The sequence below is a fragment of the Anthonomus grandis genome, chromosome 1 (genome assembly GCF_022605725.1).
Source record: "Anthonomus grandis grandis chromosome 1, icAntGran1.3, whole genome shotgun sequence".
NCBI classification, from domain to species: Eukaryota; Metazoa; Arthropoda; class Insecta; order Coleoptera; family Curculionidae; genus Anthonomus; species Anthonomus grandis.
In genome coordinates, this window is record NC_065546.1 from 33,633,855 (window position 1) to 33,646,954 (window position 13,100).

At 33.1% G+C, this 13,100-nt stretch overlaps 1 protein-coding gene across 1 annotated transcript in view; it reads left to right on the forward strand.

Annotated features, from left to right (window-relative positions):
* The window catches only part of LOC126744826 (uncharacterized), a 57,293-nt gene that overhangs the window by 1,386 nt on the left and 42,807 nt on the right, over nucleotides 1-13,100 (forward strand).

Sequence of the window (13,100 nt, forward strand, 5' to 3'; positions counted from 1 at the left end):
AAAATGTCAGTTGAAGGGAGTTTATCAGTTTAGACAAAGAATTATAGGACATAACCTCTAAATATTTAAAAGTGTTATTGTTTAAAAATAAAAATAAATTAATAAATTTTTTTCAAGGCTTAAGCTTGTCCTTTTCTTCATCTTCTTCATTTATTTTTGTGTTCAAAAATAAGAGCCTCCTAAGCTAACATCCAATAAAATGTCAAACTTGTCATTTTGTTACTTCTGTAAAATTTGGGTATTTTTAAAATTAAACTTACATGAGTATTGACAATGCATTTCATTCAGCGAGCTCCACCATGTATACAGCAAGAGATTGAGAGTACCATGAAACAAAAATGTTTACGATTTACTGTATTGACCCATCTAATAAAGATTAAGTTTACTCACCGGGGAACCTCGGTCCAAGGTGTTTACACCGAAAAAAAAAAAAATTTAATCTACCTTGTTTGGGTAGCATCAAGATCGCTCGTCAAATTTTACTGAGCTGCCATTTACACCTTAGTCCTTGTGGCCTCATTTGATCCAAGTATTAAATATTTGGTTATTATTCCCCAACAGGAAACAAATCCTAATAATAGGACAAATATTAAAACATTGACATATATTAGTAAAATTATAATGTAGGTAACAAATAACAAACTTTGATAGGCTAATCTGATGCTTCCCAAACAGGGTACATGACATTTATTTTTTTCTCATTTAAAAACATCTTATTATTTACGGGATCAACCCCATTACAACAGTAAATTAAATACAAAATCAATTGAACCTAACCAACTTAACAGTAAAATACTAACTATTAAGCAGTAATAAAGCCTACTTATAAATGTAAAATGCCGAAAATAGTTTTATAACTTAAATCAATATAACAGAATTCTAAAAATACTAAAAACATACCCTACTAAAGTATAATATTCAGTATTGCACTAAAAAAAAAAAAAAAAAAAAAAATTAAGCAATTTCTCTTATTTGACTCTTAAATCTAGATAAGGAAATGCCCAAAATTTCAACCTCCCTAGTATTGACAATTCTTAGAGTTCTTTCAATAGGAGCATGTAATGCATAATTGGCGCTATGAAATGGTAATGAAAAGACACGATACTGCCTTAAATTCCTAGATGGAATATTAAATTGTATTGTCATCAGAAGTTCTGGACAAATTATATGACCATTCAATAATTTATACAAAAAAATTAAATCTGCATATATCCGTCTTTGTCTCAATGTCTTCATATCAAGCATTTCTAAAACAATATCATAAACATGATCATCCGGAATTCTTATTCAAAGTTTATAGAGACAAAACCTAATAAATTTGTTCTGAACTCTTTCCAAGGACAAGCAATTATTCATGTAAAAGGGCGACCATATCACTGAGCCATATTCCAGCAATGAAACAACCAATGACATGTATAACCTCTTACAGGTCTCTATAGAAAATTCTTTACAGTTCCTTAGTACAAAACCCAGATTCTTAGAGGATTTGAGAACAATATTGTTTATGTGTGCATTAAAGTTTAAATGAACATCAAAAGAGATACCAAGATCTTTAACTATGCTGCAATATTGAAGTGTACTTCCTTGAATGTTATATGAAGTGACAACCTTTTTAGTTCGCTTGAGAAAACTTATATAATTGCATTTGCTTACATTCAAAAACAAATTGTTGTTAACACACCACTCATTCAATCTATCCAAATCACTTTGCAACAAAATCTGATCAAGTATTGATAAAATCTCTCTAAAAAACTTCAAATCATCAGCAAATAAAAGGAAGTCACTGTTCTCAAAACAGGCACCAATATCATTCACAAAAATATTAAAGAGCAAAGGTGAACAGTGCCCACCTTGTGGAACACCTGAAGTGACATTAATATAGCTTGATCTTGCATTACCTATTCGTGCCTGCTGGGTCCTCCCTGACAGGGAATTTACAAACCAATTCACCATAAGATTAGAAAATCCAAAAATATCCAATTTTTTTGCCAAAATACTATGGTCAACTCTGTCGAACGCCTTGGAGAAGTAGGTGTAGATTACATCCATCTGACATCCCCTCTCCAAGGCATTCAACAGATTCTGCTGAAACACTAACAAATTAGTCACAGTAGACTTTCCAGCAATAAATCCATGTTGTTCACTAAGTAACAACTCTTTAAAATAAAAATATAATTGATCATAGATAAGACTGTCCAGGAGCTTCGGAATGGCTGATTGTATACAAACACTTCTGTAATTCTCGATTTTGCTATTGTCGCCAGATTTAAAAATTGGCATTACAAAACTATGTTTCCACAAGGTTGGAAAAATTGCAGAATCTAAAGATCTTTTAAAAATTATAAAAAAAGGGTATGAAATAGTACATACACACTTTATTAGAAAAAAATTCGGAATGCCATTGGGTCCTGCTGAACTAACTTTGGGTGGCAACTTGGTCATTTTATCAAAAATCAACCCAACGGAAAGGGTGGAATTAGGAATGGTCATATTTAACTTTGCTTGCTGATTGATAAAAGCACCATTATTGTTTATATTATTAATAGGACTATAGACTGTTGAAAAAAACTGGGCCTTCAGCTATCTGTTCACAGCCAAAGAAGTCATTATCATTATAATACATTAAATTAGGAAGTGTGCAAGCAGTGTAAATTTGTGTCCAATTTTCTTTTGCCTAACTAAATATCTTAATTCAGCTGAAAACCAACTAGGAAACTTTGAAGTTTTGTATCTCTTTAGGGGAACAAAAAGTGCTATAGCCATATCCAGTATATGATAAAAATGTGAGACTGCTATATTAATGTCTGCTGAGCTTAAAACCAAGTCCCAATTAATTCCACATAAGTAATTATTAATACCAATATAATCACCGATTTTAAAATCATAATAAAACTCTACATAGTTTAAATTCGACTGAGTTTCACAACTAAAATCAATTTCAAAATTATACCCTTTGTGATTTAATGACCCCTCAAAAAGACAATCAACTGCTTCCATTACAGCAAGAGTTTGCTTGCTTGAAAAAATTAGATCTAAATAAACAAGCCTATCATTTGGAATTGTAATATTCTGATAAAAACTCAAACAAGCATAATGCTGACCTAAAACTAGACCCGCCGAGTTTAAAGGACAAGTCACCACCACACCATTGTCGTCATTCCCCCAACTTAAATCAGGTACATTAAAATCACCAAAAATTTAAAAATCACAGCTTGAATATTCTTGCCTGAGAATGTCAACAGTATGGCAGTGACTGGTGAATTTCTGATAAATTTAAATATAAATCTGATGTGCAAACAAGAAATAAAAGAGGCCCAAGGATAGATCCTTGAGGTACCCCTGATACTATATGTTTTGACTACTATACTAATTCAACAATGTTTTTTGATATAACATCTTCATTACAATTTCTGTAAAAAATTTTATCCTGACTACTATTATTGCATCATAATTCTACCCCAATGATTTCATGATCACTAATGGCAGTCAAATTCCTAGGGATCTCAATAACATCATAGTCATTCGTGATAATGTGATCAAAGTTGAAGAAATGCTGGTGATCCTTGTTTCCTTTTTTACAATTTGTCCAAATCCCGCTGCGTTAATAAGGGCTTTTGAGTTTGTTGCCTTGGCCTAATTTTTCAGTAAATCAATGTTTAATTTTTTTTTGTTACCAATTTTTGTTGTATATATTTGAGCTTCTAATAAACTATCTATTAAGTCTTTCATTTTATTTAATTGATACTAGTATTGAAAATATTGATTTCATTTGATTATACTCAATACTCAATAATTTATTTATGCTATCAAATATACAGTTTACATATTATGTCAAAAATGATGAAATAATATTAATTAAAAAGAAATTATTTAAAAGGGCTTATTAATTTTTAAAAGAAACAAACAAATTGAAAATAATGATCAGCTGCCTCCATTGCACAATTTATTGCATTATACTGACTATAAAGTATACAGTGGGATACTAAGTTAAATGTTTGCTGTTCTGTCCTTTGACCGGAACATTTATTTATTTAATTATTTACAAACTCTACAGTAAAAAACCAATAGGTTACAAAGCAAGTAAATAATTTACAGTATTCCTATTATACTATTTACCTTAAATAAGTAATTGATGAATTAAAAATATCAAATTCACTTTCCAAATTATTATAGAGGCGACACATGGTTATTACAGGAGAATTTAGGTAATAGTTGGTTCAAGCACGCTCCACAGTAAATAGCAATGGTCATCTTGTCCGGTACACAACTTTCTTCGCCTTTCCAGGCTCACTAAATTAAATTAATTCATTATCTCCAATTTGGAAATATGCAGCTCATACATACCTGTATCCTTGTAGTTAATATATCTTAATAGTTTATTCTGCACTCTCTCATTATTTAAAATATGCAGGTTGTAACAAGGGCACCAAACCATGGAACAATACTCCAAGATGTTTCTTAAGTATCAAACATAGACAGCTCTAACACAGTTAGTATTGGTAAAACTCACATTACAACTTCTTACATTATACTAACTGAAGCCAACAATTCTGGTAAATAAGTTTGATTGCTACAAAGTTTACAAACAAAGACGTGCTCATAAGTTTTATGTCTAGCACTCAACATTTAATTGGAGATTCAGAACATTTCAGATATCCAAGCACAATACAAGCACATTTATGAGAATATTGAGCTTATAACTTATATAACATAATAACTTATGTTAAACTAGTTCTATAAGGAATTAATGCGCCCTACACAATATGGGGACGTGTGTCGTCACACAGCTAAACAATTACTGTGATTCTACTGATTATTTTAAGACAATTTATTAATGTTCAAAAATTATAATGTATATAAATAAGTCAATAAAGAAACATATAAATAAAACTTGAAAACCAGAAGACTATTATATACAATTATTAAAAATATATATATGAAGATCTGTTATATATGACACATACTAAGTAATTTAAAAAGAATATCGTTGTACTACAAAATGCACACAACTTAAAAAAAAGGATTGAGACAGGTGTTTATAAAGCAATAAAATACCAGCATATATTTAAAAAACATATTATAGGATTACGCTCAACAAACTCTTGCTCGGAAAAGAATATATTGTTTCAAAAGAAGACAGGTAGCCTATTAAAAAGTTTGACTGATAAGAATTCTGGTCTAGATTGAGATTTTGAGAGGTGACAGAGGACCACCCTCAAATGATTTCCATGTCGCGTTGGGTAGTTATCTATATCATGGTGGCTCTCAAAGTGGTTCAAATTTTCCCTGACATAGGTGAGGTACTCAAAGATATAAATTGATGGAAAACTTAAAATTTGAAAAATAATAAAAAGCTTGTCTATAGTTTTCCCTCTAACCTAATCCTACTATAATTCTTATTGCCCTTTTTTGTAGTGCAAATATCCTTGTTGCATTACTATGGAAACATACATAGTGTACTCCAAGTTTTCTTAATAAGTATTTCTTTGTGTTAAGTTAAAAAGAATTTCCAGGGTGCATTTTTTTTTTATAAAGCTTTTCCACCTTTTTCATCCTCCTTTTCATTTTTCCGGTAGATAAAAAGGGTGATATTAAAAAAAATTATATGTTATATTTGATGGCGACATTTTGGTTTTTCGAGCCGGGAAATATTCTGTCGACTTGTAATTTTTTTATTATCAATTTTGGTTTTATATATTTGAGCTTCTAATAAATTATCTATTAAGTCTCGCATTCACAGAAATATTTTTCAGCCCAACAAAACACTAGTCATTAAAAAGAGCGAACCTTCCAGCCTGTGTAATTCAGCTGATTGTGTGGCCATCATGCGCAATTTTCTTTTTAAACAAATCAACAAAAAAATATCAATCAAGACGTTTCGTGTAACTTATATTTAAATAAAGAACTTTTAATAGTGGCAGGTATCGCGCTATTAAAAAAGAGTTAAAAATAGCCGCACAGTAAGTATATCTCCTATAATGATAAGTAAACGAGATAAAATCCAGTGGTACACAGAATATACACAACATATGCAGCAATCAATTTATCGCGTTTATTTTTAGTGGATTATTCCATCCGTTTTCTTATTAGCATCGAAACCGTTCACTTCTAAAATGCGGTACTGAAAACGAAAATTTACTGAACCGTCAACGAAACAATCGATAAACGGATATTAGACGGTAGCGTGCGGCGGTACTACAAACAGGTACCAGAAAGATTGGGTACCTGCGATCTTAAATTTTATGGCCGCCTTAAAATGATGTGTAAGATGATCCTTTATTGATCTTGTACATAAAGGCACCACTTTTACCAACTTTTAAAATGAGATTCTTCATTTTAAAAGTTGGATGGACGTTTACCATAAGTCTAAATATATAAATGTAAGATTAATTTATATTAAAACGCCAAAATAAACTTTCAACATTATGTAAACGACCAAAATTTTATAAATAAGACACGAGTGCTTACAACAAATATATATATTCTAGACTACCCGTCTTTTTCTTTTTAAAATACATTCTAGCAGATCTAAAGTTTGTCCAAACAGTTGGATAACAGAAGTGGGTAGATTTCCACCGTAGTTCGAAGGCTCATTAGTATTCTTATCACGTCCCAGCCTATAGGGTTCCTTTTAGCACCATGTGGTCTCATTTTGGGCCCGGTACTTTTCCGTAGATTACACAATGGACCCCTTTTCTTTGTAAAATCTGCCCATCGATACATTATTTTATTATTTTTGCTACATAAATAATAATCTGATGTGATTTTTTGTCAACCTAAGCTAAACACTGTTAAAAATAAATAATAGTGTTCCATAAAATTTTATTTAAGATTATTTTAAACGGAGTAGGTAAACGCCGCATAGCTTGTCTTAGAAAGTAATAAATAATTTATTCAATATTTTTTCATAATAACTGTTTTTGAAAAGTAAGGAAAGATATACTCATAAAAACTCTAATCAAGAAATAAATTTTGTAATTATCTTACTGATTCAAAAAAAATATAGTAATATCAGTTGTATCGTCGTATCATAACAGTTTTCTGTCCCTATTTTATTAACGACATTAAGAGACAGGTAATAATCATTACAATAATCATACTTCTCAACATTTTAAGCCCATAGATATCTTAGGGAAAGTATTGCATTCACTATGTTAGCACTCATCTTATTTCTATATTTGTTTTTAACAATATTTAAGAAGAACAGAGAACTGAAAATTCATCCGATATCTGCATTAGAAAAGGGCATTACCAAAATTCTCAATGCAAAATCACAAATTTCCTTAAATTTCCTTAAATGGATTTTCTCCACTTGCATTCCGATACTTTTCAACTTCAGCCCAAACTTCAGCAGGGTGAGTTACTTAATATTTATATATTTACTGCAAAATTATTTATAAAATTTATTAAAAATATTATGTATGACATACATACTGATATATTTTTTTTCAATTTCATTATAAAAAATTTATGAAATCTTTGAAAGCCACCTTTTGGAAAGCGCTTGTTTTGGGCCAAGTTGCAGTGTTGTATATAATAGCAATCTGTCATTATATGAAGCTTTCTATAAAAACAGCATTGACCTAAGTCGAATACTTGAATGAAATTATGCTAATTATTTTCCTCATTTGGCTTGTATATTACATGATTACATAAAAAAATATTTTCTAAACCCACTGCATAATTCTAAGCATCTAAAGCTAAATAGATCACCTAATTTTGTGGAAAGTGTGGGAACTGCGCCTGAGGGTGTGACTGGTTCTGACTTATTTTTATAGATGAGACCGCAGAGGTTGAAGCTTCATTCCACTGCATTTTTATTAAATATTTAATCCCTTCGGAATGAGGTGGATAAGCTTCAACTTCTACTTGCTAATTTTAATTTTCCTGACATTGTTATATTAACAGAACATTGACTTAGACCTAATGAATGTTTTTGTATTAATGAGTATGTACCACTGTCAGGTTATTATAGATAAAACTCTCTGCATGGAGGGACTGCTGTTTTAATTAGGAGACGTTTTCCGAACTTTTTCTGTACTGTTGGTCTGTTGATAAGTTTGGTGATGCCTCAATTGAACGGGTTTTTGAGTGTTCAGTGAGTGTTTTTGTAAATTGTTTAATATGTACGTTATTTGTATATACCGCCCGCCCTCTGGGATATCAGTGTGTTTCTTGACAGGTTAGATTGTCTTCTGTCCCAGCTCCCTAGTTACTCGCGTGTTATTTTAGCTGGAGATTTTAATATTAACCCTCTAATGCATAAATTTATTTCTGCATTAAAGAAATTATTTTTGTATAATTTTGTTATTTAAAACATAAATCTAATAATATAAAATTACTTAGACGTCTCTTTCATCCCCTTGCTGTCGGATAAAAACGGGACGCCTTGAGGCGGACCGGTGCATTACCACTATATTGTGTTATGAAATAATATAGAAAAATGCTTTTATTTTTTAACAGGATTTGGTTGGAGAGTTACATAAACTTAAATTACATTTTAGACAAAATGCTTGAGTTTCTGACGTACATTTTGGAAATTTACAATTTTTTTTACCTGATCGATCACGGAATATGCACCAATGTCCTACTTGATCGAATCGAACGTCTTCTGTTGGTAGGTATGCTCGCTTTTTTGGCACAGGTGATGATCTGGGGGACGAACAGGATGGTCGACCAACGCTTCTTTTACGTCCGATTTGTCCATAATTGCAAATCGATTCAGCCACAATCGACCTAAAATCTGGTAACTCGATTTTTTTTTTCAGAGTGAATGCGGTGGTACAATATGTACGAATTTACCATTTGCGAGTTTTCATCCGAATGTGATATCTCCCTATTAGTCCATCCATTAAATCCACACCTCCCATGTGTCTATTGTATTCTTTGATAATTTTTGGACAATCAATTTCGTAGTCTCTTTTCTATCCCAGCGAGCTGACTTTAGAACTTCATTTACGTACGTAGAGGCAAAATTTGTTGTCCCAGCGTAAGAAGATATAAGTCGAACAGTCTTGGTGTCATGCCACAAAACAGAGGTTATATCAATACCAAATGCATTTCCTACATATTCTTCCGAATAACTTCTTTCCACTTTTTTTTTGCTATTTCAGCATCACTTGATAACTTACAATTGGGTACACGATTTGGGCGTACAGTGCTTAATGAGTAAATACCTCTACTTCTGAGATAAACAACTAGGCCCAGAGACGTGTAAAAATTATCGAAATAAACGATGTGGTTTACAAAATTTGGAATATGCTGTGATAAACGGACCACCACATTAGAGGATGCCCCCAGATTTGGAGAGTTTGGAGGAATTATATTCCATTGCTATTCTCCTGCACCAGTATATATTTCAAAAGCATACGAAAAGCCTGAAGAATCACAAAGGGGAAAAAATTTAAAACCCCACTTATGCGGTTTATTAGGTAAATATTGCCTAAGAGGGCTTCCAGTCATTTTTGTTGCGCACGTTTGTTCCATAAAACCAGAATAGACCAGAATATACAAACTGTCATATTCTGGTCTACCTTTGCCAGGCATCGTTAAGTTATCGTTGAAATGAAGATACCGTCGAAGTCTCAAATCGCAACACCGGCATCGTCGGACGAATCCCTTCAAAAGAATGTCTTCCCCAATATGATCTTACATTTGGATAACGATAAACCGACATATACAGGGTGTCAATTTGAAAACTTCCCACCCCTATTATCTCGAAACGGGTTAGGTTTTTATAAAATCGCTAGGACACGTCGATTTTATTATCGAGGGGGAACAATTTTTATGCAGAAATCACTTCGCCTCTTTCAACTCCCAACCCACCAGAACCTCCCTCTCAAAAATCTTAAATGGCAATAGGGCACCTTATTTTTTAAATTTGAGTGCTGCGTTGCCAAGTTAGGGTTATTTAAACATTGTTAAATTACTTATTATTAAACATTATTCCTGTAAGTGTTTTAATTACGTTGAAGCTATGATTTGCATTGAAACATGTTATTTAGGTTAATATTACATTGAAACATGTTATTTAGGTTAATATTATTTTTACTAAACATTTGCATAGCCGTTACAATTATGGTCTTTACAAAAGCACGCCTAAAATTTATTTTATTAACACATCTACTTTAAGAGGTGTTCAAAGTGTTCTCCATTGTTCTCCAAACAAAAATAAAGTCTATTCTCAAATTCTTCCCGAACATTCTGAAATACCTCTTCTGGAATAGCCCTACTTGCCTCTGTAATTCTTCTTTTTAAATCTTCGATATCATCAGGCTGAGTTTTGTAAACAACCGATTTTATGTGCCCCCATAAAAAAAAATCTAACGGCGTTAAGTCTGGTGACCTAGCAGGCCATTCTATCGGTCCCCTTCTACCAATCCATTGGTTAGGGAATCTGTTATTCAACCACTCCCGCACTGGCCGAAAATAATGCGGCGTAGCTCCATCTTGCTGAAAGTGTAGTTCGTTTTCTTGCAAAATGTTACTAACTTGATTTTCCAGTTCAGTTGTTATCAAAGGATCAATTACATCTTCAAGTAGGTGTAAGTAGAGCTCTCCAGTTAAGTTTTGTTCAATAAACAACGGTCCTATAACAGCATTTCCAAGAATACCGGCCCAAACATTAATTTTTTGTGGCCGCTGTGTAGCACCCTTTCTGAAAATGTGGGGATTGTCCTCACTCCAGTATCGACAATTCTGTCTATTGACATGGCCGTTTAGGATAAAGGTACATTCATCACTGAAGCAAATGTTGCTTACCACAATTGCACGAGTGTTAGGATTTCTATTATTAAAAACTTCTGCCGTTCTTCTTGCGCATCTTCCTTGCTCGCCATAAATAAAAATCATTTCAATTCTTTGCCTAAGCGTGTATACCATAGTAACTAACAATAACACACAAATTATCGAAATAAATTTTAACTGATTTAAATACCTAGTGACATTGACTGGTAGGAAAGTTCACTAAATACTATTTTAAATTTCGGATCATATCATCGAACTGTATTGAGACGAATTCCATTGCAAACGAAAATAAACAAAAAAGAAAAAAAATTAAATGTTTATCTTTCATGACCAAAAGAATTTGTCGGATTGATAAACACTTTCAGTGAGAAATGCACCGGTTCGCTTTATGGTCAAACACGTTCCAATAGAAATCATAGCTTCAACGTATTTAAAACACTTACAGGAATAATGTTTAATAATAAGTAATTTAACAATGTTTAAATAACCCTAACTTGGCAACGCAGCACTCAAATTTAAAAAATAAGGTGCCAAAATGTAGAGAATAAAAAGTTCTTTCAAATGAGGTATCACTCAACCCCTCTATTGCCATTTAAGATTTTTGAGAAGGAGGTTCTGGGGGGTAGGGGGTTGAAAGAGGCGAAGTGATTTCTGCATAAAAATTGTTCCCCCTCGATAATAAAATCGACGTGTCCTAGCGATTTTATAAAAACCTAACCCGTTTCGAGATAATAGGGGTGGGAAGTTTTCAAATTGACACCCTGTATATAAGTATTCCAATATATTGTCGTAGTTCAGTTGCATCTGTAGTGAACCTCGTGGAAATATTTTTTTGGCGTGCATATAAATTATTCTGTTCGGTCAGATGCTGAAAAAAATCGTCATTCAAAAAGTACCGAACGCAATTAAAGGGAGTGTTTAGATCCTTGAAAGCAGCTGGAAGTTGTTTTTCTCTTCGAAATACGACTTCATTTATGTGTAATTGAAGATGTTTTTTCCTCCAAATAATAGATTTGAATTCTGGCGAATTGTTGGTTATGCCAGTAATATCCCCCGAAAACGTTCCTGTGGTAGGAACTTCTGGCCCATCTTCTTCTTCAGCAGGTTCAGGCGGTCGGACACGATTAGAACGCTTATAAGTTGATTTACGCTTTGAACTATTAGCACTAGCAAGAGGTTCATCTTCTTCAGTGGGTGGTTTAGTACTTGGTTTCGTGCTTGGTTCACTTATTGACGAATTATCAGATGATTGGGCTGGTTGCTCTGGCTCTATTTCTTCAAAGTTGTCTACAACTTCAAAAGATGTTTCATTATGATCGAGTTTTAACTCATTTTCGGTAGTAACCAACTTGCTAAGAGGCTCATCGCTGTCGTAGCTAGCGTCACTGTCGTCACTGTCTATATCACCGTCGTCATCAGTGTCGTCAGGAAGACCCTCAATTATGTCAAACGCCACAAAAATTTTTTAAAACAATAAGGTACAAATAACTTACCGATAATTTTCTTAACACCAAAATCCGTTTGAAAACAATTTAAAACTTTCCACCAAAATAACAATCACGTACGGACTCGCTTTTTGACCCGTTTTCAAATGAAAATTATTTGAACAAGGCGTTGTTTACGTCGATGCAAAAAGTAGGCAACCAAATATACATTAGAATATTGAGTAGAATTTGCCGAAAGGCAAGCATATGCAGTAGCGTTAATAAAAGACATATTTTGGTTTTAAATGGAATTTGAATGAAGTCCGCCTTAAGGCGGGCAGGTGCATTAGAGGGTTAATTATTCAGAGGTTTCCTTACGGCAAAGAATTTCGCTTGATGGAATCTTCAAATCATTTGCACTCACGCATGTAAATGCACCCACTCGTCCTCTTCATCGACCACTTGATTATTTCTGCAGTAATTTGGACGGTGTTATCTGTTCAGTGCACCCAGTGGGTATATCGGATCATGAGGGTGTATATGTCCAATTCTGGTGACTTTAAAAACAAATCTGGGTGCCGCATTGGAAGAGTATTTAGCGGGAACAATTTGAATTTATTTTCTCAATCCATTTCGTCTGTCAACTGGAATACAGTTCGGCCTGCTCCACAACCATTTTCTTCCTTTTATTATACATTGCGTGATAAAATAAATTTCTGCTTTCCCTTGGTTAGACTTAAATCCAAGAGACGAAAATCATGGATTATTGTCGATTTCTCGGCCTCTTCATTGATGAGAGTTAATAAGGTTTGACAACCATGTTTTGGGCCTCTCTGCTAAACTTTCGTCTGGTTGTTTTGCAGTCAGGGTTGCCAGGCATGAGTTGAGGAGGTTGTTTGCTCTTTCAGTTTATTTTGCCTTAATAGACTC